Raw genomic sequence first — 27,022 nt, 5'->3', positions numbered from 1 at the left:
TTACTCTGAAGTTAAAGCTGGAGGATTCTCAACAGCCTTGAACTGTCAAGGCTCTTGGGCCAGGATGGCTGGCCAGGGCAACCTCCAAAACAGACACTTGAAGCTATGATTGCTGGAGAAGTTCTGGACTTCATCAGGCAGCCAGAACAAAAGGGGACTAATTACCCCCAGTTTAAAATTACTGCTTCAGAAAGATGACGGGGAGAGGCCTTTCTTCACCCTGAGGTTATTTAGGAACTTGCAGTTCAGCCAGAGATCCACAGGCCTGGAGTTTCCCCTCACAGCCAAGTGCCAGGTGATACAGGAATGACTACATGTGCACAGCATCCAGGTCAGGGTAGCTGGGGACCTGGAGCAGGGCAACAATGGGTGAGGCCATGTCACAGAAGCAAGCGACTGGGGATACATGACATCCTCCTACTTCCAGGCTTTCACCTGCACAAATGTGTATATTCACACTAAAGCAGAGCTGGAGGACTCTGGACTGCTGGGGATGGGACAGCCAGCCAAGGTATCCCCCAATAATAGACTCTGAGGAATCTTAATTTCTGGAGAAGCCTGGACCCTACCAGGAAACCAGTCCAAAATGAAGATTGACAATCACTAGTTTAAACCTGCTACCTCAAATTTTATGGGTTGAGTTCTTTCTACTATGGAGGCCAAGTAGGTAGTTGTGAATGGTCTGAGTTACACAGGCCTGACAGGCTCCTGAAACCAAGGGCCTACTGATGAGGTGTGGGCTGTATTGTGCATGGAAGGCACAAGTCAGGGTAGATGGGGATATGGAACAGGGCAATGGACAGTGAAGCTAGGTCATAGGGTAAGCTATTGGGGATACTTGGCATTTGCCTAATTCCAGCCCTAACCTATACAAATGTATATATTCCCCTTGAAGGCAGAGCAGAGGAATATGGACCACCTTGCTCAGGCTGGATTAGGTAGGCTGGCTGACATATTTTCCAGTGAGAGACTGCTGGGAGCCTTGATTGCTACAGAAGGCTGGGACCCAGCAAACAGTAAGTATACATGGGGACTGTTGCCCATTCAATGGCCACTTCAGTGATTTTCAGGGGATGGGTTTTCTCCACCCTTGGGGCAATGTAGGTAGTTGGTTACCCATCTGAGCTCCAAAGTCCTGGAGGGCTCCAGCTGGCTTTGAGCAACTAACAGAGTGCGGACTGCTCATGTGAGGTGGGCCAGGCCAGGGTAGCCAGGGACCAGGAACAGGGCAATGTTGCCTGAGGCTGTGGTATAGGAGTAGGTTTTGGAGGTACAAGACACCTGCCTAGTTTCAAGCCCCAATCTACACAAATGCACATATTCCCCCTGTTTATGGGAAGGCTGTTTTCTTTAGGGAAGCAAATAATGCTCAGAGGCTGATTGTTGTCTTTGCCAACAATGTATTTAATGTTGATTAACTGCAAATTTCACATGCCAATAGCATATAGGATAATGTCTTTTAATTAGCAATCCCTATCAAAATACCATGGACTTTCTTCAGAGAGTTAGAACAAATTATTTTAAGATTTGTGTGGAATCAGAAAAGACCCTGAATAGCCAGGGGAATTTTAAAAAAGAAAACCATATCTGGGGGCATCACAATGCCAGATTTCAGGTTGTACTACAAAGCTGTGGTCATCAAGACAGTGTGGTACTGGCACAAAAACAGACACATAGATCAGTGGAACAGAATAGAGAATCCAGAAGTGGACCCTGAACTTTATGGGCAACTAATATTCGATAAAGGAGGAAAGACTATCCATTGGAAGAAAGACAGTCTCTTCAATAAATGGTGCTGGGAAAATTGGACATCCACATGCAGAAGAATGAAACTAGACCACTCTCTTCCACCATACACAAAGATAAACTCAAAATGGATGAAAGATCTAAATGTGAGACAAGATTCCATCAAAATCCTAGAGAAGAACACAGGCAACACCCTTTTTGAACTCGGCCATAGTAACTTCTTGCAAGATACATCCACGAAGGCAAAAGAAACAAAAGCAAAAATGAACTATTGGGACTTCATCAAGATAAGAAGCTTTTGCACAGCACAGGATACAGTCAACAAAACTCAAAGACAACCTACAGAATGGGAGAAGATATTTGCAAATGACGTATCAGATAAAGGGCTAGTTTCCAAGATCTATGAAGAACTTATTAAACTCAACAGCAAAGAAACAAACAATCCAATCATGAAATGGGCAAAAGACATGAACAGAAATCTCACAGAGGAAGACATAGACATGGCCAACACGCACATGAGAAAATGCTCTGCATCACTTGCCATCAGGGAAATACAAATCAAAACCACAATGAGATACCACCTCACACCAGTGAGAATGGGGAAAATTAACAAGGCAGGAAACAACAAATGTTGGAGAGGATGCGGAGAAAAGGGAACACTCTTACACTGTTGGTGGGAATGTGAACTGGTGCAGCCACTCTGGAAAACTGTGTGGAGGTTCCTCAAACAGTTAAAAATATACCTGCCCTACGACCCAGCAATTGCACTGTTGGGGATTTACCCCAAAGATACAGATGCAATGAAACGCCGGGACACCTGCACCCCGATGTTTTTAGCAGCAATGGCCACAATAGCCAAACTGTGGAAGGAGCCTCGGTGTCCAACGAAAGATGAATGGATAAAGAAGATGTGGTCTATGTATACAATGGAATATTACTCAGCTCTTAGAAATGACAAATACCCACCATTTGCTTCAACGTGGATGGAACTGGAGGGTATTATGCTGAGTGAAGTAAGTCAGTCGGAGAAGGACAAACATTATATGTTCTCATTCATTTGGGGAATATAAATAATAGTGAAAGGGAATATAAGGGAAGGGAGAAGAAATGTGTGGGAAATATCAGAAAGGGAGACAGAACGTAAAGACTGCTAACTCTGGGAAACAAACTAGAGGTGGTAGAAGGGGAGGAGGGCGGGGGGTGGGAGTGAATGGGTGATGGGCACTGGGGGTTATTCTGTATGTTAGTAAATTGAACACCAATAAAAAATAAATTAAAAAAATAATTAGTCAATAAAGAAATGTAGTCCAAACCAATGTCAGATGAATCACACTATTGTTCTAGGCAAGGGCAGATGAAAGTAGTAAAGTCCAAATTTAGTTGAGGCATACCCTTATCAGAGTTGGTATCTGGGAGACATTTTGCTAACCAAGAGCTGAAGTCCAGCTGCCAGTTCAAAAGTAAAAGTCCCATGCTTCTAGAACAGATTGCCAGTGAATGACAGTGCGTGTTAATGGGCAAGATCTTTGTGAATCCTCTGTACAACTTTCTCTGCCTGTGAAAGAGTTGCTTTTACCAGGAAGGAGCTAATTGCCCTGAGGTCTTTAAGAGCTATCAGTTCAACAAGATGTAGCCTTGCCCTGACTAAGCACTCTCAGGATCATTCTCACAAACCCTCAGTATTTATAGTCTTAATGCCTCCTTGCCATATTGCTTCTTTACATGTTTTTATAAACATTAGGCCCCCTCAGCAGCTGAGCTATTGATTTATCAGTGAGAACAGCTGAGATAATGACATCCTGACACAACACAACATACTTTATTCTCATACTGAAACAACTTTGCTTCTAAAAACAACTTTGTCCTTGTCATAAACAAGTGTATGTGAAATCACATGTACAACAATCCACCCTGTGATTCCAAATCACTCAGACACTAATTAATGCTAAGGATCTTATGCCCAGTACAAATTTAAGCTCACAAAAATATCAATCTACCCTGTGATTCTATATCACTTATAATCTTAGTCACAATCATATCTTGGGGGAGTATTTTTCCTTTGATGCACATTTTTTTATGCCATAGTTTAATGACCAGTTTAAGTGCCCATGTTTTCTAATACTATCAATATAAACATACTAAAGAACTCTTTAGCATGGTATCATATTGAAAGAACAAACAACAAAAACTTAACCTTAACTTCCTTGATAAATATGTACTCAAGTGGAGACCATTTTTATAAAGCTCCAGGGGTACAAGCTTGCATAGCTATATTAAATACATATTCAGTAGTCATAACATCAGACTTCAAGCCTGTTACTATTTTAGGGAGGCATATTTTTGTTTCCTTTTAAATTCCTGCAAAGTTATTTTAACTTTATTAGTCTTATCTTATAAATGTGCCTTTACTTATCCTAAGTTTTCTAATACATTATTTACATTTATTAGATTAATTGGAGGAGGTCTAACGTGAAATATTTTTCCAGTTATTCTAATAGTTGCTTCATCTTCTACTGATCTGCAATAACCTCTTTTTCTATCACAGGATTCGTTACCTGTTAGTGTTACACAATCTATCATGTTGTGTTCCTTCTTTTTCCCTTGTCTCTAATAGGTTAGGGTGAGGGTTGGCTTACAGCATACTATCCTGGTCCAGTTTTCCATATTATACATAAGTAGCTGAGGAAGCTTCAAGCCATAGTCATATGAATATGACTATGAATAGCAGGAATAAAGGTACAATAAAGGTATATGGTCCAGGGATCCCTGGGTGGCTCAGCAGCTTAGTGCTGCCTTTGGCCCAGGACGTGATCCTGGAGACTCGGAATCAAGTCCCACATCGGGCTCCCTGCGTGGAGCCTGCTTCTGTCTCTGCCTATGTCTCTGCCTCTCTCTCTCCTCTGTATCTCTCATGAATAAATAAATAAAATCTTTAAAAAAAAAAGGTATATGGTCCAACAACATATACTTAGAAACATGTCATTGCAACAACTGACAATCTATAGTTAGAGAAACACATTTTATGTCTCTCCATTGAAGTATGGTTGATAGACAATGTTATATTAATTTTGGGTTTACAACATAGTGACTCAACAGTTTTATACATTACACTATGCTCTCCACAGTAAGTGTAGTTGTAATCTGTTGTACAATGTTATTACAATATTATTGACTATATTTCCTATGCTTCACTTTCCACCTCTGTGTTTTATTTAATAACTGGAAGTTTGTACCTCTTAATCTCCTTTGTCTATTTTTCCCATGCCCAGTTTATCCTCTGTATTTATGATTCCATTTTATTTATTCATTTGGTTTTTTTGATCCCACATAAAAATGAAATCACATGGTTTCTTTCTTTTTCCCTCTGACTTATTGCCTTTAACATCATATCTTCTAGGTCTCTCCATCTTGTCACAGAACCCTTATTGGATGCATTGTTGGCTAATAGTTTCTCTCATTAAGTTGCCTTTAGTTTTGTTGATGTTTTACTTTGCACAGCAAAGATTTTATTTTGGATTAGTTCCAGTAGTTTATTTTTGCTTTATTTCCATTGCTTGAGGAGACGTATCTAGAAAAATATTGCTGACGCTAATGTCCAAGACATTACCACTTATGTTTTCTTTTAGGAGTTTTATGGCTTCAGGTCTCATATTTAGTTCTTTAATCCATTTTGAGTTTATCTTTATGTGTAGTGTAAGAAAGCAGTTTCATTCTTTTTCATGTAGCTGTCCAGTGTTCCCAACAGCATTTATTAAAAAACTATATTTTCCTCATTGCATATTCTTGCCTTCTTTGTCATAGATTAATTAATCATACAAGCATGCATTTATTTCTCAGATCTCCATCCTGTTCCATTGATGTGTTCTGTGTTTATGCCAGTATCACACTGTTTTGATTACCATAACTTTGTAGTGTTCTTGAAACCTGGGATTGCGTTATCTTCATTTTTCGTTCTCAAGATTGCTTTGGCGATTTGGGTGTTCTGTGGTTCCATACAAATTTTAGGATTATTTATTTAAAAATGCTATTGTTATTTTGATAGGTACCATATTGAATCTACAGATTTTGCTTTTGGTAATACAAACATTTTAACAATATTAATTCTTCCAATCTGTGAATATGGAATATCTTTCCATTTGTTTGTGTCTTCTTCAGTATTTTTCATTAACGTTTTATAGTTTTAGACTATATATCTTTTACCTTCTTGGTTAAATATATTCCTAGGTATTTTACTCTTTTTTGTACAAATGTAAATGAAATTGTTTTCTGGATTTCTATTTCTTCTCCTTTGCTATTGGTGCATAGAAAGGTAACAGGTTTCTGTATGTTAATTTTTTATCTTGCAACTTAATTTTTTGTTGAGATCTTTAGGATTTTCTATATATAGAATCATATCCTTTCCAAATAGTAAGTTTTACTTCTCCTTACTAATCTGTATGCCTTTATTTCTTTTTCACGTCTGATTGGTGCAGCAGGACTTCCAGTACTATGTTGAGCAAAAATTGAGAAAGTAGACATCCTTGTCTTGTTCCTGATCTTAATGGAAAAGTATTCAGCTTTTTACCATTAAGTATGATGTTAGTAAAAAAAAAAAAAAGAAAAGTGGCTGCCATTGTTCAATTAAATCTACCAATTAAATCTCCTACAGTCCAACAAGAAACTGCAATAATTTCCTTCCTTTAGTGAATTTGTTTCTGGCATAGGTTAAAAATTGTGCATGATCAAATATGGATAAAACTGAACAAAATTTGAGGATCTATATCTGGCTTAAAAGTTCTGCATAGTAAATACCAAGGCATAGCCTATTACTATAGGTTCCAATATGACCTGGAAAGGTTTTACTAATCCTGGTTCCTATGTTCTTGGGTGTTCTATGGTATGAGAGAGAAGCCTGAAGTACACCATGAAGGATAATGATATATGTTATACGCTAAGTTTTCTATGAGTTGCTACATCCCTGACAGGTTGTCCCTATTCTTGTGAAGACTGAACAAAGTATCCATGGATTGATTATTTTCTAATAGGTGATTGGGATTGAGTTAATTGAGTGTAATAACTGATTGGTTTCTGGCTTATTAATATTTAAAGATACAATTGCCCATTCTACATATTCAGAGATGCTCTTTTGTAAAATACTAGCACACAAAGTATCTCAGAAATGAAATTGAGGTTATTTTCTTTTTTTTTAATAATAAACTTATTTTTTATTGGTGTTCAATTTGCCAACATACAGAATAACACCCAGTGCTCATCCCATCAAGTGCCCGCCTCCGTGCCCATCACCCATTCACCCCCACCCCCCGCCCTCCTCCCCTTCCACCACCCCTAGTTCATTTCCCAGAGTTAGGAGTCTTCATGTTCTGTCTCCTTTATTTTCAGTCTACCATGTGTCTGATGCTACACTCAATTCAGTTAGATATAAGGAAAGCAGAAAAGTCAATACCTGATTTTCTTGGTATATAGGCTGGGTTATGACAAGGGCCAGTTAGTAGTTTAGTCTTCAAGCTCAGTCAGTGTCTAGTAGGGGATACTATTCAAGAGATTCTTTGGAGACTTCTACTGCTTCATCAGATTCCCTAAATATTTGTTTTTTCCACTGACTAAAGGTTTCCCAGTAGATGGTACTGATACTGAAGGGTGAGATGGAGAGGTTGGGTTTGGTGATATAGATGATGCTGGTGACGCCGTTGAGTCCTCAGTTATAACAAGGTGACCCAGGATGGTGATCTGTGAAGGAAGTAGAGGATGTCACAGACAGTGGAGTTGTATCTGGACCAAAAGATGCATTCCACTTAAGAATGGTACCATAACTACTATTGCTGAAACCGTTGGAAGAGAAATCCATACAAATAGTATGATATCCAATAGTAAGCAATAGGTAAAATAGTATGGCCAGCAAGCAGCATGCTGCACTGATCTATGTCATATTATTGCTAGAGTTGAGGATTCACAGTGGCTTTTATTTTGCAGGCATAAAGTTCTGGGCAATGTGTGTGTGTATGTATGTATGCATATGATTTCTAGATCTATACTTTAGAGATATTGTCATCTCCTAGATTATTTTAGTCTGTTTTCATATCTAGATTGTTAGGAAGTAACCTAAGTTTTTGCTTGAACAAATCATTATAGTTCTCAGTTGGCCCAGAGGCAGTAGGGTAATAGGGTAAGGGGAAGTTCCACATTATGCCTAGTTTCTTTGTCCAATATTATATTCACTTTCCTATAAAGTGGGTTGGTTCTCTGATCTGATTTTATGATAGTTGGGATACTATAGCAAGCATCCATATTTCTAATGCTCAGATTGTAGATTTTTCATTAGTTTTCCTGCAAGAGTAGGGTAATCCTACTCCTGACCATATCTCCATAGTGGTACATGCATAGTTTATTCTCTGATATGGGCAGGTGTCCTATATAATCATTTGTATAATTTTGAAGTCTGTCTGCTTTGACTTATTTGGAATATTCATTAATGACCTCCATGCTTTAAACTTCCAGCAATTCTCATATTTAATTTGAAATTGGAGGTATTTAACGGGTACATACATGTCTTTTTGCTCTAACCAATTCTAGTTTCATGTGTGTCAGCCTGACCTGTTTGATGTGTCTATAGAATGATTCTGTTACTTGGCATATCTGCGTATTCAGGTTGTAAGCCCATTGTCCTTCTTGTTTATATATAGTTATGTCTTGAATTGGCTTCATCACTAGCCATAAATTATTGAGTTTTTTAAGTTAAATTTTGCATACCTCCATCTCTTTAGTTTACCTACCAAGTTTGTCCATCTAGTTATTCAATTTAATTACTTCAGAGTTCTCCTAAGGTGCAGAGACATTGATGATAAATATAGAGATATTAGTCAGTGCTATTTTCTGCCCTATATCCTTCATTATGTTCTTATTTGGTATTTTTCAGTAATTTTTCCACAATGTTCATGTCCAAAATGTCTATTCTATTAGCTACTGTCCATGAGTCTGAGAAAAGCTACACCTCACTCTCACTTCCCTTAACACATTAGTCACTCACAATTTATGGCTATTCAGCATATTCTGTTCTCCAGAATTCTCCTGATTATGTCAAGTTAAGACCATCATTAGTCCTCAAGGCCACAGTGTGCCAGCATTCTCTAGATGGTGTCTTGGAAGCTGATCCAGCTAAAAACCATGCATTATTGACTGCCATGGACCAGAGTGGTCCCCATTGCCCAACTGCTCAAGCTTAAATAGGTTCATCCCTCAGAAATTTGGTAAAGTCCACTTCTGGCCTTGTGGAGATTTCCTCAGTTCATGCAGAGGGCTGATCCTCTGTCATTTAGTCCTGCTTGGAAGTAGACATTCTCCATGTGACAGTCAGGAATAATTCCTGTTTCTCAAAGGTCTGCCTTACCCACCCCAGAATAGCCTATTGGAATTAAAGTATAATTAGCTTATTTTCTGTTAGTGGTTCTGTAGTTTTTAGAGCCTCATCATACAGTGCCCAAGTGAGTCTTGCAATTCATTGGTATCTGTTCTTGGACCATGGGAAAATCTTTGTCCAAAATGCAATCTGCTAAAAATTGAGTTCCTACAATTTTTCAGTCCACAGACACCATGTTGCAAACCCTTGTAAATATAGGCACTTTAGTTTTTTGGGTTTTTTAAAAAAGATTATATTAATTAATTAATGAATTTACTTACTTACCTACCTACCTACATACCTACTTACTTACTTATTTATTTGAGAGAGAACGTAAGTGAGCATAAGCTGAGGGAGACAGCCAGTTCCCCTGCTCCACATCTTCAGTAGGAAGTGGACACCAAGGGGACCCTGGAAAGCTCTAGTGACCCCAACTCCTAATAGCACCATTCAGCCCATGGTCCTCATCTCCTTCATCTGCACTGTCCTGTGGGGAATGAGGGTGATTGAAGAAGAGGAGAGGGTAATTTTGTAAAAGGAGTGGGAAATATCTAGTATTTTTTAAACACTATTTTTCTGTTAGGAAAAAGAAGGTGGAGCATTTCCAAAAACCCTGTTAAACACTGGCAGCATCATGTGCAGCTTCTCCTCTTGTTTCTTCTGAGTCGTGTGCTGGGGAGGATGGCACAACTCCGAAGAGACGGCAGAGGTACATCAGGGAGAGGGAGAAGCAGACTCCCCACTGAGCAGGGAAACCAATGCAGGGCCTGACCCCAGGATCCTGAGATCATGACCTGAGCCTAAGGCCAACACTTAACCTACTGAGTCACCCTAGGTGCTCCTAGGCACTTTATATTAGGAGTCCTCGCTCACTGATGCCAATGTATTAAAAGTTTGAGAGCACTTTGAAGCAAATTAAGGCTACCTCTTGAGTCTCTGTCCAACTGAATTCCCTATCTTCCTTGTAATTTTACAAGTGTATTATGATACTATCCCCATTTAGTGTCATGTGCTATTTCCAATATCCAAATAGTCCTACCAGTTTCTGAGATGCTTCTTTTGTGGTAGGAATTGGGACGCAATGTATCTTGTTTATGACTGGGTCTGTTATTTTTCTGCCTTCACAGGACCAAATTATACCTAGAAATTTTCTTGTAGTATAAGGTCCTTGGACCTTACTCGGGTCAGTTGCCTATCCTCTAAGGAATTGAATTAACTCTATTATAAACCTATTGTCCAAGTTATCACCATAAATAAGTATATCATCAATACAGGAAATTCTGGTTTGTGTGTATGTTGTGTTTTCCTGAAAGGCCTGGAATTCTTGTGTTAGAAAGTTGTGGGCTATTACTGTGTTGTTAAGGTATCCTGTTGGTAACCTACTAAACATATCTGCCTTCCCACGCAAATGCAGTCATGGGTTGGCTCTCTTTATCAACTGGAATAGCAAAGAATGCGTCAGGTAAGTCTGTCCCCATGCAATCAGTGCCAGATCCAGTGGTGATATTTCTTATGATAGCACCTATATTTGGGAGTGCTCCCTCAGTTTGGGGAAATTTGTTTAAATTCCTAAAATTTGTAAATGTATATGACCTGTTTGGCTTTTTGACAAGCCAGATTAAATAATTTATGTGGTGAAATAGTAGGGACATAATTTGTTCCTTTAGAAGTTCCTGAATGTTTTCTTTATTATTTACATGTCCTATGATAGCCATTCTGGGCATGTTTTCTAAATTGGGACTTAAAAAGCATTTAGTTTGAAAGTCTGTCCTCCTTGCTCAGAATCTATGTACCCAAGTGTGTGGGGATAATTTTCCTTCTCATCCTTCAATCAGTCTCTTTTTATTGCTCAAGTTTTCTAAGTTAGTAGGATATCCCTGTGTCATTGTTATTAGGACCCTGTATCTAACAACATAGTGGGTGGTATATGTAGTGTTTCTATTTGCAAAAGAGGTTTCTGTTGATATGAGCAATTGTCTCTGGCTTGAGCCAGAGGAAGAGACTGCTGAATCCCTGTGGGGAGCTCACAGGGTTTTCTCTCTCTCACTAGCAGTGATCTGCTATTGAGGGGATTAGGTTTTATAAAGGAGTAGTATTTACAGTAAATGGACGAGTGGGTATATGTGGATTTATTTTCTGTAGGTCTATTTACTGTAAAAGATGGTTGTTTCTGTTTCTCTGCCTCTCCTATGTAGCTTGTGGGGTATCTATTTGACTTTCTACTTTTATAATTTGTTTTCAGGGTGGTCGTCTAAATGGTGTAGGTGACCAAAAAGGCCCCTTGTAGATTTTGGTCTAGATGGTCTATTTTGATTTGGTCTATTTTTATTAGATGTAGGCCTATTTTGTCCATATACGTGAGTGTTAAAGCTATAACCTTTATCTTTTTCTTTTAAAGGTTTTTTTTTGGGAGGGGTTGGGGGGCATCTGGGTGGCTCAGAGGTTAAGTGTCTGTCTTTCACTCAGGGTGTGATCCTGGAATCCTGGGATTGAGTCCTACATCGGGCTCCCAGCATGGAGCCTGCTTCTCCCTCTGCCTGTGTCTCTGCTTCTCTCCCTCTGTGTCTCTCAGGAATAAATAAATGAAATCTAATGATAGATAGTATTTTTTGTTTTTAGCGACCTCAACTCTGAACTCTCTTGGGGCTCAAACTCTCAAACCCAAGATCAAGAGTTGCACGTTCTTCCAACTGAGCCAGCCAGGCACCTCTACAGCCTTTATCTTGACTTACTCCCTCCTCTGTTCTTATCAATCAGATCTCCTGTGTTTCTGGTGCATGCAAATACTGTAATAATGCTGTTCTGTCCTATGGAGATGCAGCTTAAAAGACGACCTCTTACTTTGTTATGTTGCTTCCACATGTAGCAGTGTAGGTGTCTGTCCCTTATCATAAATCATAGCTAATAGTCCTAATTTCATTATTATATTAGCTTCTCCTGCCATTTTCCTTGGAGGTGTCGTAAGGGATTACATATTAGTATAGGCCATCTTAATCTCCAGGTTGCTGCTACCCAAACACCAGATCTTTGTAAATTAATATTATCTTCTCTAGATGCTCTAAGGTATCAATTCAATTTAGCATCAGTGGTAATGGGTTTGAGGTACACAACCTATGTTCCTATGAGGATCAGGTTTTGTCCTCCTTTGAAACATAAATCTAATAGCCACTAGATTTCTCTGACCAAATCAGTTTGTTGGAATTCTATTTTATTTTACTTTTTAAATTATTGTTATAAATTTATTTTTTATTGGTGTTCAATTTGCCAACATATAGAATAACACCCAGGGCTCATCCTGTCAAGTGCCCACCTCAGCGCCCATCACCCAGTCACCCCCACCTCCCGCCCACCACCCCTAGTTCATTTCCCAGAGTTAGGAGTCTGTCATGTTCTGTCTCCCTTTCTGATATTTCCCACTCATTTTTTTCTCCTTTCCCCTTTATTCCCTTTCACTATTTTTTATATTCCCCAAATGAATGAGACCATATAATGTTTGTCCTTCTCCGATTGACTTATTTCACTCAGCATAATACCCTCCAGTTCCATCCATGTCGAAGCAAATGGTGGGTATTTGTCGTTTCTAATGGCTGAGGAATATTCCATTGTATACATAGACCACATCTTCTTTATCCATTCATCTTTCGATGGACACCGAGGCTCCTTCCACAGTTTGGCTATTGTGGCCATTGCTGCTATAAACATCGGGGTGCAGGTGTCCCAGTGTTTCACTGCATCTGTATCTTTGGGGTAAATCCCCAACAGTGCAATTGCTGGGTCGTAGGGCAGACCTTTTTTAAACTCTTTGAGGAACCTCCACACAGTTTTCCAGAGTGGCTGCACCAGTTCACATTCCCACCAACAGTGCAAGATGGTTCCCCTTTCTCCACATCCTCTCCAACATTTGTGGTTTCCTGCCTTGTTAATTTTCCCCATTCTCACTGGTGTGAGGTGGTATCTCATTGTGGTTTTGATTTGTATTTCCCTGATGGCAAGTGATGCAGAGCATTTTCTCATGTGCGTGTTGGCCATGTCTATGTCTTCCTCTGAGATTTCTCTTCATGTCTTTTGCCCATTTCATGATTGGATTGTTTGTTTCTTTGCTGTTGAGTTTAATAAGTTCTTCATAGATCTTGGAAACTAGCCCTTTATCTGATACGTCATTTGCAAATATCTTCTCCCATATTGTAGGTTGTCTTTGAGTTTTGTTGACTGTATCCTTTGCTGTGCAAAAGCTTCTTATCTTGATGAAGTCCCAATAGTTCATTTTTGCTTTTGTTTCTCTTGCCTTCATGGATGAATCTTTGCAAGAAGTTACTGTGACCAAGTTCAAAAAGGGTGTTGCCTGTGTTCTCCTCTAGGATTTTTTTTTTCTCCTCTAGGATTTTGATGGAATCTTGTCTCACATTAAGATCTTTCATCCATTTTGAGTTTATCTTTGTGTATGGTGCAAGAGAGTGGTCTAGTTTCATTCTTCTGCATGTGGATGTCCAATTTTCCCAGCACCATTTATTAAAGAGACTGTCTTTTTTCCAGTGGGTAGTCTTTCCTCCTTTGTCGCAATACAAGCATCCATCCAAAAACTGGAAAGAACTCAAATACAAAAGCTAACCTTACACCTAAAGGAGCTAGAGAAAAAACAGCAAATAGATCCTACACACAGCAGAAGAAGAGAGTTAATAAAGATTTGAGCAGAACTCAATGAAATAGAGACCAGAAGAACTGTGGAACAGATCAACAAAATCAGGAGTTGGTTCTTTGAAAGAATTAATAAGATAGATAAACCATTAGCCAGCCTTATTAAAAAGAAGAGAGAGGACTCAAATTAATAAAATCATGAATGAGAAAGGAGAGATCACTACCAACACCAAGGAAATACAAACAATTTAAAAAACCTATTATGAACAGCTATACGCCAATAAATTAGGCAATCTGGAAGAAATGGACGCATTCCTGGAAAGCCACAAACTACCAAAACTGGAACAGGAAGAAATAGAAAACCTGAACAGGCCAATAACCAGGGAGGAAATTGAAGCAGTCATCAAGAACCTCCCAAGACACAAAAGTCCAGGGCCAGATGGCTTCCCTGGGGAATTCTATCAAATGTTTAAAGAAGAAACCATACCTATTCTACTAAAGCTGTTCAGAAAGATAGAAAGAGATGGAGTACTTCCAAACTTGTTCTATGGGGCCAGCATCACCTTAATTCCAAAACCAGACAAAGACCCCACCAAAAAGGAGAATTACAGACCAATATCCCTGATGAACATGGATGCAAAAATTCTCAACAAGATACTAGCCAATAGGATACAACAATACATTAAGAAGATTATTCATCATGACTAAGTGGATTTATCCCTGGGATACAAGGCTGGTTCAACACTCATAAAACAATCAATGTGATTCATCATATCAGCAAGAGAAAACCAAGAACCATATGATCCTCTCAATAGATGCAGAGAAAGCATTTGACAAAATACAGCATCCATTCCTGATCAAAACTCTTCAGAGTGTAGGCATAGAGGGAACATTCCTCAGCATCTTAAAAGCCATCTACGAAAAGCCCACAGCAAATATCATTCTCATTGGGGAAGCACTGGGAGCCTTTCCCCTAAGATCAGGAACAAGACAGGGATGTCCACTCTCACCACTGCTATTCAACATAGTACTGGAAGTCCTAGCCTCAGCAATCAGACAACAAAAAGACATTAAAGGCATTCAAATTGGCAAAGAAGTCAAACTCTCCCTCTTCGCCGATGACATGATACTCTGCATAGAAAACTCAAAAGCCTCCACCCCAAGATTGCTAGAACTCATACAGCAATTTGGCAGTGTGGCAAGATACAAAATCAATGCTCAGAAGTCAGTGGCATTTCTATACACTAACAATGAGACTGAAGAAAGAGAAATTAAGGAGTCAATCCCATTTACAATTGCACCCAAAAGCATAATATACCTAGGAATAAACCTAACCAGAGTTTTAAAGGATCTATACCCTCAAAACTATAAAACACTTCTGAAAGAAATTGAGGAAGACCCAAAGAGATGGAAAAATATTCCATGCTCATGGATTGGCAGAATTAATATTGTGAAAATGTCAATGTTACCCAGGGCAATTTACACGTTTAATGCAATCCCTATCAAAATACCATGGACTTTCTTCAGAGAGTTAGAACAAATTATTTTAATATTTGTGTGGAATCAGAAAAGACCCCGAATAGCCAGGGGAATTTTAAAAAAGAAAACCATAGCTGGGGGCATCACAATGCCAGATTTCAGGTTGTACTACAAAGCTGTGGTCATCAAGACCGTGTGGTACTGGCACAAAAACAGACACATAGATCAATAGAACAGAATAGAGAATCCAGAAGTGGACCCTCAACTTTATGGTGAACTAATATTCGACAAAGCAGGAAAGATTATCCACTGGAAAAAAGTCTTTTATTTTACTTTTTAAAGATTTTGCTTATTTATTCATAAGCAACAGAGATAGAGAGGCAGAGGCATAGGCAGAGGGAGAAGCAGGCTCCCTGCAGGGCGGGTGATACTGAACTTGATCCTGGAACACCAGGATCATGCCCTGAGCCAAAGGCAGACGCTCAACCACTGAGCCACCCAGGTGCCCCTGTTGGAATTCTATTTTAATTATTACCATTTATTGTCTGGTATAAACTCTCCAGTGACTCTAATTCTATATTACTACATTTGTCATTTTGTCTATTGTCATGGGCTTAGCTTCTAGTTAGTTAATGTTACTGGGGTCAAAAGAGTTAAAATAATTATCATCCTCAGGATGTGGATTAATGCCCTTAGAGGCAAAAGGATCAGTGTTTCTTTCTGTTCTGAAGATACCATTTTGTGCTAGTGATGGCTGCACACAGGATAGAATTGAAATGTGAGCCAGCAGGAGGTGAAAGCAGAATTAACCAAAGGTATATAGAGAATGTGGATACAGAGTATCTGGGAGACTCAGAAAGGAAAAGAGAGAGAATTTCATCTTTGCTTAGGGTCTGGGGTTTTTACTGAGGGTTATGGTTTGTTGTACATGTCCTCTCAGGCATCCAGGAATTGGTTAGAATAAAGAGGAGGGCTTGGGTGCTATTCCCTGGAGCCAGGAGGTCTTGGCATTGAGCTGTCTAGTGCTGGTGGTCTTGGATATGCATATGATGGCTTTATCTGTCCTTTTTCAGATGTTACCTATTCTAGAGAAATCATTAACTGCTATATATATATATATATTTTTTTTTACTAGTTTCAGAGGTAGAGGTCAGTGATTCATCAGTCTTATATAATACTCAGTGCTCATTACATCAGGAGCCCTCCTCAATATGTCCACTCAGGTACCCTACCCCCTCCCCTCCAGCAACCGTGTTGTTTCCTATAATTAAGAGTCTCTTATGGTTTGTCTCCCTCTCTGGTTTCATCTTGTTTTATTTTTTCCCCTCTTCCCCTATGATCCACTGTTTTGTTTCTTAAATTCTACATATGAGTGAGATCATATAACTGTCTTTCTCTGATTGACTTGTTTCACTTAACATAATACTCTCTAGTTCCATTCACATCATTGCAAATGGCAAGATTTCATTTTTGATGGCTGAATAGCATTCCAGTGTGTGTGTGTGTGTGTGTGTGTGTGTGTGTGTGTATCTTTATACACTTTATCCACTCATCTTTATCCATTCATCTGTCGATAAACATCTTGGCTCTTTCCATAGTTTGGCTTTTCTGGACATTGCTGCTATAAACATTGGAATGCAAGTGCCCCTTCAGATCACTACATTTATATCTTTGGGGTAAATCCCTAGGAGTGCTATAGAGGGCAGCTCTATTTTAACTTTTTCAGGAACCTCCATACTGTTTTCCAGAGTGGCTGCAGCAGCTTACATTCCCACCAACAGTGCAGGAGGGTTCCCCTTTCTCCACATCCTCACCAATATCTCTCATTTCCTGAGCGGTTAATTTAGGCATTCTGACTGGTGTGAGGTGGTATATCATTGTGATTTTGATTTGTATTTCCCTGATGCCAAGTTGTGTTGAGCATTTTCTTCATGTGTCTGTTGGCCATTTGTATGTCTTCTTTTGAGAAATGTCTGTTCATGTCTTCTGCCCATTTCTTGATTGGATTATTTATTTGGGTGTTGAGTTTGGTAAATTCTTTATAGATTTTGGATACTAATCTTTATCTGATGAGACATTTGCAAATATCTTCTCCCATTCTGTCAGTTTTCTTTTGGTTTTGTCTGTTTCTTTTGCTGTGCAAAAGCTTTTTATCTTGATTGAAGTCCCAGTAGTTCATCTTTGATTTTGTTTCCCTTGCCTTTGGAGATGTGTCTAGCAAGAAGTTGCTGTGGCCAGGGTTGAAGAGGTTGTTGCCCGTGTTCTCCTCCAGAATTTTAATGGATCCCTATCTCACATTTAAGTCTTTTATTCATTTTGAGTCTATTTTTGTATATGGTATAAGGAAATGGTCCAGTTTCATTCTTCGGCATGTGATTGTCCAATTTTCCCAGTACCATTTGTTTAATAGACTGTAGAATTACTAGATTGTTGCTATTTTTATTTTTAATTTTTTGAGGATACTCCATACTGTTTTCCATAGTTGCTGCACCAGCTTACATTCCCACCAAAAGTGCTCAAAGGTTTCCTTTCCTCTACATTCTTGCCAACACTTGTTATTCCTTGTCTGTTTGATACTAGCCAGTGGTGTGAGGTAATATCTCATTGTAGTGTTAATTTACATTTCTCTGATGAGTAGTGATGCTGAACATCTTTTTGTGTGTTGGCCATCTGTATGTCTTCTTTGGAAAAATGTCTAAAAAATGGACAGAGGACCTGAATAATCAGATTGTTTTTCTGTATGTGTTGAGTTGTATGAGCAATTTATATATTTTGGATATTAACCCCTTATTGGATATATGATTTGCAAACATCTTCTAAAATTCAGTCGGTTGCCTTTTCATTGTGTTGATGGTTTCCTTTGCTGTGCAGAAGATTTTTAGTTTAGTGTAGTCCCAATTGTTTAATTTTGTTTTTGTTGCCCTTGCCTGAAGAGATATATCCAAAAAGATGTTCTGAAGACTGATATATAAGAGCTTACTGCCTGTGTTTTCTTTTAGGAGTTTTATGGTTTCAGTCTTACATTTAGGCCTTTAATCTACTTTTTTATTTGTATGTATGATGTAAGAAAGGGGTCCAGTTTCATTCTTTGCATGTAACTGTCCAGTTTTCTCAATGCCATTCATTGAAGAGACTGTTCTTTCTCCGTTGTATATTCTTCCATTTTTGTAGGTTATAGTCAATAAATATTTTTTAAATTTTGACAAAAACCCAAAAAAGAGACTGTGCTTTTTTCCATCAGATATTCTTCCATGCTTTGTTGAAGATTAGTTGACCATAGAGTTGAGGGTCCATTCCTGGGTCCTCTATTCTTTTCCATGATCTATGCATCTGTTTTTTGTGTCAGTACCATACTGTCTTGATGATTACAGCTTTGTAATAGGTCTTGAAGTCTGAGATTGTAAGGCTTCCAGCTTTGGTTTTCTTTTTCAATGTTCCTTTGCCTATTCAGGGTCTTCTGGTTCCATACAAATTTTAGGATTATTTTGTCCAGCCCTGTGAAAAAAAGTTGATGATATTTTGATAGGAGTTGTACTGAATGTATAGATTTCTCAAGTAACATGCATTTTAATAATATTTGTTCTTTCAATCCATGAGCAGGGAACATTTTTCCATCTCTTTATGTCTTCCTCAATTTCTTTCTTTTTAAAATTTTTTAAAAATTATTTTTTAAAAGATTTTATTTACTTATGCATGAGAGACACAGAGAGAGAGAGAGAGAGGCAGAGGGAGAAGCAGACTCCATGCAGGGAGCCCGATGTGGGACTCGATCCTGGGCCTCCAGGATCACACCCTGGGTGGAAGGCAGGCGCTAAACCTCTGAGTCACCCAGGGATCCCCCTCAATTTCTTTTATTAATGTTCTACAATTTTCTAAATACAGATCCTTTACCTCTTTGGTTAGGTTTATTCCTAGAAATCTTAGGTTTTGGTGCAATTGTAAATGGGATTAATTCCTTAATTTCTCTTTCTTCTGTCTCATTGTTAGTGTATAGAAATGCAGCTGATTTCTGTGCATTGACTTTATATCCTGCCACTTTGCTAAATTCCTATAGGAGTTCTAGAAATTTTGGAGTGGAGTCTTTTGGGTTTTCCATATAGAGTATCATATCATCTGTGAAGAGTGAGAGTTTGATTTATTCTTTGCTTGTTTGTATGCTTTTTATTTCTTTTAGTTGTCTGATTGCTGAGGCTAGGACTTCTGGAACTATGTTGAATGACGGTAGTGACAGTAGAAATCTGTATGGTATTCCTGATCTTAGAGGAAAAGCTCTCAGTTTTTCCCCATTGAGAATGATATTTGCTGTGGGCTTTTCATATATGGCTTTTAGGATATTGAGAGATGTTCCCTCTATCCCTACATTGTGGGATAAGGATGCATCAAGAAAAGATGCTGTGCTTTGTCAAATGATTTTTCTGCATCTATTGAGAGGATCATATTGTTCTTGTCCTTTCTTTTATTTAGTATATCATCACATTGATTGATTTTGTGGTTGTCAAACCACCCTTGTAGACCAGGAATAAATCCCACTCGGTCGATGTGAATAATCATTTTAATGTACTGTTGGATCCTATTAGCTAGTATCTTGGTGAGAATTTTTGCATCTATGTTCATCAGGGATATTGGTCAGTAATTTGCCTTTTTGGTGGGGTCTTTGTTTTTTGGGACCAAGGCAACGCTGGCCTCATAAAAAGAGTTTAAGTTTTCCATCCATTTATATTTTTTGAAACAGCTTCAGAAGAATAGGTAGGTATTAATTCTTCTTTAAATGTTTGGTTGAAGTCCTCTGGGAAACCATCTAGCCTGGACTCTTGTTTGTTGGGAGATATTTAATTACTGCTTCAATTTCCTTGCTGGTTATGGGTCTGTTCAGATTTTCTACTTCTTCCTGTTTCAATTCTGGTAGTTTATATGTCTCTAGGAATGCATCCATTCTTCCAGATTGCCTAATTTGTTGGCATGTAATTGCTCATAATATTGTTCTTATAATTGTTTGTATTTCTTTGGTGTTGATTGTGATCTGTTCTCTTTCATTCATGGTTTTATTTATTTAGGTCCTTTCTCTTTTCTTTTCGTAAGTCTGTCCAGGGGTGTATTAGTCTTGTTAATTTTTTCAAAGAACCAGCTCCTACTTTTATTGATTTGTTTACTATTCTTTGGTTTCTATTTCATTGATTTCTGCTCTAATCTTTATTCTCTTCTCCTCCTGGGTGTAGGGGCTTTATTTGCTGTTTTTCCTCCAGCTCCTTTATGTACAAGGTTAGACTGTGTATTTGAGACCTTTCTTGTTCCTTGAGAAAGGCTTGTCTTGCTATACACTTACCTTTTGGGACTGCCTTTGCTGCAAACCAAGAGTTTTGAAAAGTTGTGTCTTCATTTTCATTTGTTTCCAGGGATTTTTAAAAATTCTTTAATTTCCTGGTTGACCCATTCATTCTTTGGTGGGATGCTCTTTAGCCTCCAAGGATTTGAGTTCCTTCCAAATTTCCTTTGCTTCAAGTGCTTCAAGTTTCAAAGCATTGTGGTCTGAAAATATGCAGGGAACGATCCCAATATTTTGGTACCAGTTAAGACTTGATTCATGACTCAGTATGTGATCTATTCTGGAGAAAGTCCCATTAATGCTCAAGAAGAATGTGTATTCTATTACTTTAGGGTGGAATTCTGACTATATCTGTGAAATCCCTCTGGTCCAGTGTGTCATTCAAAGCCCTCGTTTACTTGTTGATCTTCTGCTTAGATGATCTGTCCATTGCAGTGAGTGGAATGTTAAAGTCCTCTACTATTATTGTATTATTAATGTGTTTCTTTAAGTTCATTAATTGGTTTATATAGTTGGCTGCTCCCATGTTAGGAGCATAAATATTTATAATTGTTAGATCTTCTTGTTGGATAGACCCTCTAATTATGATATAGTATCCTTCCTCATCTTTTATTAGTCTTTGGTTTAAAATCTAATTTGTCTAAGGATTGCTATTGCAGCTTTCTTTTAATGTCCATTAGCATGATGAATGGTTTTCCACCTACTTTCTGACAGCATATTGATGGTTCTTGCTTTTTAATCCAATGATACCCTGTGTCTTTTGATTGGAGCATTTAGCCCATTTACATTCAGAGTATCTACTGAAAGATATGGATTTAGTGCCATTGTATTATCTGTAAAGTCACTGTTTTTGTACATTGTCTTTGTTCCTGTCTGGTCTATGTTACTTTTGGGTTCTCTCTTAAAGAATCCTCTCTAATATTTTTACAGGGCTGGTTTAGTGATCACAAATTCATTTATTTTCTCTTTGTCCTGGAAGCTTTTTATCTCTCCTTTTTATTCTGAATGGTAGTCTTGTGGAATAAAGTATTCTTGGCTGCATATTTTTCTTATTTAGTACCCTGTGTGTATCATGCCAGTCTCTTCTGGTCTGCCAAGTCTCTGTAGATAGGTCTGTTGCCAGTCTACTATCACTACCCTTGTAGGTTATGGATCCCTTCCTGCTCTGCTTTTAGGATTTTCTCTTTGTCTCTGAGATTTGCAAGTTTCACTATTGTATGTTGAGGTATTGACCTATTTTTATTGATTTTTGAGGGGAGTTCTCTGTGCCTCCTGGACTTTAATGCCTGTTTCCTTCCCCATATTAGAAAGTTCTCTGCTATACTTTGCTCCAATATACTTTCTGCACCCCCCTTTCCTCTTCTTTTGGGACCCTAATTATTCTAATATTGTTTCACTTTATGGTATCACTTATTTCTCATATTCTCCCCTCATGATCCAGTAGTTGTTTATCTCTTTTTCTCAGCTTCTTTATTCCCCATCATTTTGTCTTTTATATCATTAATTCTCTCTTCTGCCTCATTTCTCCTAGCAGCTAGAGCCTCCATTTTTTTTAAATCACATCTCCTTAGTAGCCTTTTGACTTTGACTTGATTAGATTTTAGTTCTTTTATTTCTCCAGAAAGGGATTTGCTAGTGTCTTCTATGCTTCTATGCACTCTAGTTCTGACATCTTATTTATATCCATACTGATTAAGTTTCTGGCAGTCACTCCTTGCCTCTTGCTCTCTTTTCTGAGGTTTTTCCATCTTGTCATTCATTCAGAAAGTGGTCACTTTTCTATTTGTAGAGTTGCAGCTATTCTTTTCTTAGATCTTCAGTTGAATTTGCAGATGTTCAGAATGATTTGAGAGCTATCTAGCTGAATTCCTGGGACCAGAAAAAAGTAATTTTGGATTATTGACCTGCTTTTCCCTTATAAAGAAGATATACACTATTTTCATTATGAGTGGGGTTGCAGGTTCTAGCCGGAATAGAAGCAGGAGAAGTAGAAAAACAGATTTTTATACAGTCCAGTTTCCCTATCTCACTAGCCCTCTTTTCTGCCTGTAGGCATCTATGTAACTTAATGCTCCTAAGAAGAGCTCTGTAACATCTTCCTTAGTTGCTCTTTTTAATAAGGATATAATTGATTGGGTTGGATGATCAGGCCAACATCTGGAGTTTCCTTAATTGGAAGTTTTGCCCAGACTAAGTCTTCAGTAGGTCTCTAGGGATCTTCAGAAGTTAATATACAACCCATTCTACCCTTAAGCCACTTCTTGAGTAATTTTGATAGGGTTTGTGAACAGACACATTTACTATTTCCTCCTGCCACTCACAAAGATCACTAATATTTTATCACCAAGATGTTTAATAGAGCATTCCAGAAGGTTTATAATATGGTTAATCAGTATCATGGGGGCACCAGTGTGGCTCAGTTGGTTAAGCAGCAAAATCTTGATTTCAGCTTAGGTTGTGATCTCAAGGTCCTGGGATCCAGCCCCATGTCAGGTTCTGTGCTCAGTAGGGAGTCTGCCTGGGGATTCTCTTTCCTTTCCCTTTGTCCCTCCTTCCCACTCTCTCTCAAATAAATAAATCTTAAAAAAAACTATTGTGGGCAACATAGCACCAAGTTACAAGAGTTCTATATTTATTTCAGTGTGGAATTTTATAAGCCAATAGCATATACAATAATGTCTTTTAATAAGCCAATAAAGAAATATCATATTCCAAATCAATGATACTATCCTTCTCAGCAAAGGGCAATGAAAGGAATAAAGTTTAAATTTAGTTGAGGTGGGGATGCCTGGGTGGCTCAGTGGTTTGGTGCCTGTCTTTGACTCAGGGCGTGATCCCGGAGTCTGGGGATCGAGTCCCACATCAGGCTCCCTACATGGAGCCTACTTCTTCCTCTGCCTGTGTCTCTGCCTCTCTCGCTCTGTCTCTCATGAATAAATAAAATCTTTTTTAAAAAATTTAAAAATAAATTTAGTTGAGGTGGACATTTTGTTAAAAAACTAAATTCTATCCATAAATTAGAATATCTAACTGGCTTTATTAAGCAATTCATGAATAAAGCATCATCCCATCTAGCAAACAAAGAATTGCTCTAAGGAGTTGTACAAAAATGGAAGGTGTTTATAAGAAGGAGGGTAGAGCAAAGACGTTATTAGCAAAAGAAAGCAAAGGATTGTTTCAGGGCAGGACATCTTCTTTTAAGGGGGGAGGAACCAGCAGGATTTGTTATCATGTCACCTCATTGGTGCTGATCAGGAAATTTCAGATTGACTTTTAGAAGATCACGCTCCTGGAATAGGGTGAAACTGTCATTAAGTCTTGGTTTGCTGTGGTTAAAGGCAAAGGACTCTATTTTGGACTACTTGTTTCTTTCTTTCTTTTTTAAACACTTTATGGATTGATATTGGGGAGAGACAGGTTAGTCAACTGAGAGTTGACATCCAGCTGCCAGTGCAATCTTAAGAGCCCTGTGTTGCTAGAGCAGGTTGCTAGGGATTGATGGCCAAGGTGTTGATGGGCAAGATGAAGATCTTTGCAAGTCCTCTGCATGGCTTTTACCACTATCAGTAAAGGAATCACCTTTATCATGGCAGGAGTTAATTGCTCCAGTGTTTTCTGAGAGCTATAGCCTTGTGCAGACCAAACACTGTCAGATCAATTTCACAAACTCAGGATTCACAGTCTAATATGTACCCTTGCCATATTTACTTCCTCATGTATTTTTATTGATAAGCCCTCAGGGGGGCCCCTCAGCTGCTAAGCTACTAGTTGTTATCAGTGAGAACAGAGGAGATACTGACTTTCTGACACAGTTTACTCATATCAAAACAACTTTACTTCTGAAAATACTTTTTGTCTTTGTCATAAACAAGTGGATTTAAAATCATATCGGACCAATACACAGCAGAGGAATCTGACTGCCTTTCTAGGATGAGGCCAGACTGGCCAAACAGGGAATCGTTCACTAAAAAACACCTGGGAGCCTTAATCAGTGGTAAACCTAGAACTTCATTAAGCAAACCTCATTTGGATTGGTTGCTATCTCAAAAAGATTCATAAGCAGTGGTCTCCCTCTGCCCTGGAAACTATTCAGATGGTTAGACACTGGCCCCAGCTCCACAGGCCTGGAAAGCCTCCGCTTCCCAAGGCTAACAGGCTATGTCTTGAGTGTGTGGTGCAGCTCACTTCAGGGCAGACAATAAATTGGAATAGAGCACAGGTCTTAAGAATCCAGGCCACTAAAGAGGGCTTTGGCGGGGGGTACAAGACATCATTTAATTCCAAACCATAATCTACACAAATGTGAAGAATCCCCCTGAAGACATCACTGATAGAAACTGGACTGCTTTTCCAGGATGGGGCTGAGCAGACTGGACCAAGTATCCTCCAATAAAAGATACCTGGGAGAAGCCTGGGACCCTATTAGGCAACCAGTCCAAATGTGTACTGATTGTGGCCATTTTAAAACAGTCACCTCAGAGAGATTTTCTGAGAGTGGGCTCTCTTTTCCTCTATAAGCGATGTAAGTGGTTGGATACCAGCCCCAGCTCCGCAGTACTAGGGGGTCCTGGCCACCCATGGCTGCCTGACAGGGTACATACTACACAAGTGCCAGACACACAGGTCAGGGAAGCCAGAGACCTGGAACCGGGCAAGGGTTGAGAGAGTCTATGTGTCAAGAGTAGACTTTTGGAGGTCCATGGCATCTGCCTAATTCCAAATTCTAACCTAAACAAATGTCTATATTCTTCCTGAAGGCATCAGTAGAGGAAACTGGACTCCATTACCAGAATGGGATCAGTTATCAAGGCTCCCAGTTATCTCTTGTTGAAGGATACTTCATCAGTCGACCAGGCTACACCCTGGTAAGGTGGTCCAGTTTCCTGCAGTTCTGCTATTGAGAGAATATGCCTATTTGCATAGGTCAGAGTTTGGAATTAAGAAGGTACTTTATGCCCCTAATAGCTCACTTCTGTGACTGGCATTGCTTGACCCCTTAACAGGTCCTGGCTACCCTGACCTATGCAGTCCATACATGCAGAGTACCTATCCTATTAGCTGACAGTGGGCAGCCTAGGACCTCTTGTCTGTGTAGCTGCAACCTTCCCAAACCACCTGCATAGTCTATGGAGTAGAGAAAACCCACACCAAGAAGGTAGCTTTAAGCCGAGGACAGTCTTTATTTGATCTGCTACCTGGTGGGGTCACAGGTTTACTAGTACTGGGTTCCAAGGTAGCCCGCCCCAAAATGTTCAACGACTACATAGTAATAATTTTGATTTAAGGCTACTTAAGAAACAACCATTATAAGAAGGACATTCTAATTCTCCTTTCTCCAGAAACCAATGAATAAGTTTCTCACATGAAGGACCCTCCTTGCACCAAGAGGTGGGGAAACCTCCTTATCATCAGAGAAAGGGGATTCAGGGCCAGAGAAGCCTACGTGAATGACCCTGTTACTTTTACTGATTTACTACCACAGTAAAAATTCTGTTGAGAACTCTTTACTAATCAAAGCTGCTGAACATGAGTTTTCTTTGTTCTCTCGCTTCCTCACAGATTTGTGTTTCTTTGCCTAAAACATATAGAGGCTGCATGACTTGATCATTTCTTTAGGTCTCAATTTTAATACTGGGCCTCTGTGCACATGTAATAAACTTCAGGTTTTTTAAAATTCTATTAATATATCTCCTATTAATTTAATTTTTAGGCCACCTAGAAGAACTTTGAGGGGTAGAATAAAAATTTTCCTCCCCAACACTTGGTATAGTCAGTAGGATAAACTTCCGTCACTGGATACTACTTGTTTTGAGGCCTTTGCAGCTGAGAAATCCTGAAACCTCTGATGACCATCAGCAGATGGTTAGTATCCTTGGTGGAAGGTAAGAATCATCATCACATCAGACTCCTGATCTCAGCCTGCATGGTCTAATGGAGTGCGACTGGTGAGCATCTATCTTCTCATTCTAAATTTACATCAGCAGGGGAAAAAATTTATGAAACTAGTTTCTTGGGCTTAGAGATTCTGGCAAATTTGGTAGAGTACTCTTGATGTGACTGATTCATTTCTTCACAGAGATGTCATGGTTTTTCTTTGTCTCTGTCTTTGGAAAGGAATTACCGTAAAGAACATAAGTCTTAGGCCCTTAGAAGACTACTGTTCAAGTCAGCCTCAAAAAGTGGTGTGTCCATGGTTCCTATAAGACTGGCATCTGTTGGGCAGCCCGGGTGGCTCAGTGGTTTAGTGCCGCCTTCAGCCCAAGGACTGATCCTGGAGACCCAGGATCGAGTCCCACATCGGGCTCCCTGCGTGGAGCCTACTTCTCCCTCTGCCGTGTCTCTGCCTCTCTCTCTCTCTCCTGTGTGTCTCTCATGAATAAATAAATAAAATCTTTAAAAAGAAAAAAAAGACTGGCATCTGTTAAGATTTGCTGTGGGTCCTCTAT

The 27,022-nt window shown here is 39.0% G+C and overlaps 1 long non-coding RNA gene across 1 annotated transcript; it reads left to right on the top strand.

The window, feature by feature from the left end:
- The first annotated feature begins 150 nt into the window (after positions 1–150).
- LOC140635806 (uncharacterized) lies at positions 151–27,022 on the top strand. Its single transcript, XR_012033125.1, has 3 exons — positions 151–511; positions 896–1,016; positions 26,287–27,022. It is a non-coding gene; the product is annotated as an uncharacterized lncRNA (long non-coding RNA).

The sequence above is a fragment of the Canis lupus genome, chromosome 6, assembly GCF_048164855.1.
Source record: "Canis lupus baileyi chromosome 6, mCanLup2.hap1, whole genome shotgun sequence".
Classification (NCBI taxonomy): Eukaryota; Metazoa; Chordata; class Mammalia; order Carnivora; family Canidae; genus Canis; species Canis lupus.
Note: the sequence above shows the minus strand (reverse complement) of the source record. Positions and strands in the feature narration are given on the sequence as shown.